Source organism: Salmo salar, chromosome ssa17 (assembly GCF_905237065.1).
Source record: "Salmo salar chromosome ssa17, Ssal_v3.1, whole genome shotgun sequence".
NCBI lineage: Eukaryota > Metazoa > Chordata > Actinopteri > Salmoniformes > Salmonidae > Salmo > Salmo salar.
The window spans coordinates 21,397,362-21,400,486 of NC_059458.1; the positions used below are offsets into that span (position 1 = coordinate 21,397,362).

The 3,125-nt window shown below is 46.5% G+C and overlaps 1 long non-coding RNA gene across 1 annotated transcript; it reads right to left on the reverse strand.

Annotated features, from left to right (window-relative positions):
• Positions 1–307: 307 nt before the first annotated feature.
• LOC123728069 (uncharacterized) lies at positions 308–2,326 on the reverse strand. The gene is made up of 2 exons (XR_006759937.1): positions 1,695–2,326; positions 308–1,064 (listed from the first exon to the last, which is right to left on the reverse strand). It is a non-coding gene; the product is annotated as an uncharacterized lncRNA (long non-coding RNA).
• Positions 2,327–3,125: the final 799 nt, after the last annotated feature.

Consider the following 3,125-nt stretch of genomic DNA (forward strand, 5'->3'; position numbering starts at 1 on the left):
TAAAATTCTATATTGGTGCACAATTTCTACATAAAATATTAAAGGGATGCAAAAAGCACTATTTTTGTGGAACGACCCACGACCCCGTCTTTCCCTCTCTCCCCTGTATGATCATTCTATATGACCATTAATTGCAGTGATAATATATATTATGTGTGTGGCCCTGACCAACAGACCTGACTCTGGGCACCAGTTAGAGCCTGTATCAATTAGAACCTAGTGACAGCCAATCAGATCATGTGGCCAGTAAACACTTCAGGTGTAAGGAACGTCGTTGTAATGATGGTCAGTCCAAGATGCAGCGTGGGGTAGTTTAATCATATTTATTAATGATAACCAGCAACAAAACAAGAAAGAGTAACCAACGAAACGTACAGCCTTGTAGGGCTCAACGGCAACAATACAAAAAACAAGATCCCACAAACACGTGGGAAAAGGCTGCCTAAATATGATCCCCAATCAGAGACAACGATAGACAGCTGCCTCTGATTGGGAACCATACCAGGCCAACATAGAAATACAAAATACTAGAGTACCCACCCTAGTCACACCCTGACCTAACCAAAATAGAGAATAAAAAGGCTCTCTAAGGTCAGGGCGTGACATCAGGACATAATTCATGTTTATAGTTCCGGTAGACATTCCACAGTTTGTTTTGCATTGTGTTCGTGTGTTCCTGTGTATGTGTGTATGTGTGTGTGAATGTGTGTGTTCCTGTGTGTGTGTGTGTGTGTGTGTGTGTGTGTGTGTGTGTGTGTGTGTGTGTGTGTGTGTGTGTGTGTGTGTGTGTGTGTGTGTGTGTCTGTGTATTTCTGATTGTCATGGTCAGGGTTAATAATCATGTTTCAACTCAACTTTGACATCCTGGCTCAGCCACTGTTTATAGTCATGATGCTTCCTGGTGGGAGGTGTGCGTGTTCGTGCCGCTCTTCTCCTCTCTGGCAGGCCTCTCATCCTCTGGCCCTGAGCCACCATATCCCTCCATCCATCCCTCCTCTTTTCTTTCCGTCTCTCTATCCTCTCCAACTCCAGCAGGACTCTGTGGGAGGGGAGGTGGGCAACACCTAATAAAAGCATACGGAGAACAGAAATCATGGATGGATGGGTAACTGCTAATTGTACACTCTTAAAAAAAAGGTGGTATAGAACCTTAAAGGGTTCTTCAGCGGTCCCCATAGGAGAACCCTTTGAAGAACCCTTTTGGGTTCCATATAGAACTGTTTTTTCTAATAGTGTATAACAATGCTCCCTCGTCTTCCTCCCAAAAGAATGAATACAGCTAACAGTGGATAGAGAAACTCTCCAGAACTGACAACATGTAAATACATACAACATGTACATATATAATATGGGCGGGGGTCCTGGGTTAAACTCAGTCGCTGTTCTTCAATGTAAATAAAAGCACCATAGAATCCCCGTGGCAGCTGGCATATCAGAAAGCATTAATAAGCCAGCGATCCTTGTTACAAAAGAAGACAACGGAGGGCATTTTATTTCCCCTAATCATTTCCCTTTATGATAAGGACGTTTAACCGGCGAGGTGAAGTTACAGGGAACCACATTCTAATAAAGCCACCCTGATAATAATGTCATGACACTGTAATTACCCAACGCCTAGTCACTGGGGATGCCCTGTAATTCAATCAGTGTCTTCACTGAGATACTGATACTGTACAACACAAAGCTTTATCTACCTAGGTATTTTAGCCTGGAAATGAATAGCTCTGGTCCTGTGGAAATGAATAGCTCTGGTCCTGTGGAAATGAATACCTCTGGTCCTGTGGAAATGAATAGCTCTGGTCCTGTGGAAATGAATACCTCTGGTCCTGTGGAAATGAATACCTCTGGTCCTGTGGAAATGAATACCTCTGGTCCTGTGGAAATGAATAGCTCTGGTCCTGTGGAAATAAATAGCTCTGGTCTTGTGGAAATGAATAGCTCTGGTCTTGTGGAAATGAATAGCTCTGGTCTTGTGGAAATGAACACCTCTGGTCTTGTGGAAATGAATAGCTCTGGTCCTGTGGAAATGAATAGCTCTGGTCTTGTGGAAATGAATAGCTCTGGTCTTGTGGAAATGAATAGCTCTGGTCCTGTGGAAATGAACAGCTCTGGTCCTGTGGAAATGAATAGCTCTGGTCCTGTGGAAATGAACAGCTCTGGTCCTGTGGAAATGAATAGCTCTGGTCCTGTGTGTTGTGTTCCGGGGATGGCAATCCAGACGGCTGTTTTTCAGAAGAGAAGGAGGAGAACTGAAAATCCATACTGGAGTGCTGATTCAGCAGTCCTCTTTTCCCCTTCCCTCCCACTTTCTCTCCCTCCCTACTTCCCCTCCCTCCCCCCTCTCTCCCTCCTCCCTCTCTCCTTTCCTGTTATTGCTCCAGGAGTGAGACAGTGCTCTTCATAAGCACTTTGGATTCCTTCAGCACATACAGACATCTAAGAGAGGAGACAGAGAGAGGAGGCATCCAAGAGCCCTCTGTTCTCTCTCCCCCTCTCTCTCTCCCTCTCCCTCCCTATCGCTCCCTCTTTTTTAACACTGTCTCTTCTCCACCCCAATAAGTCAGGTCTCAAAGTGGCGCCGTAGGGCCGTAGAGGGAAGTAAATAGACTCCTGTCAAAAGTGGTGAGGGAGAAAAATAGGAAGCTCTCCACATGCTCTGACCCCGTGACCCGAGCAGAGCAGATCGGACCGCTACCACGGTAACACGGAGAGAGAGGTAAACTAGATGAAAGGTTTCACTGGGGCCAGGTGGTGCATTCTGGGAATAAGGGCGGGGTTAGGGGGTCATTTTAGGGGGTCCATTTGGGGGGTGGGGGGTGTCATATGAACACCTCAGTATCAAAGTAGTGCGTCTCATCTGATCTGCCCCCCCCTTCTCGCTCCACCCTCTATCATCTCTCCTCCCCCCTCCCTCTCTCCTCCCCCCTCCCTCCCCTGGGTCTTTACACCCTCCAAACAAATACATTTTCGTGTCACGCTGTCACGGCGGCCCACTCCAACACACATCTGTGGTTCTGTGCTTGGACGGTCCTGACAGCCAAGAGGTGCAGGGTTCACGTGAGAAATAGGCTCCCCGGTTGATCTCTAAAAGCATGATAAATCTGACATGTGCATTCTCATTTTCA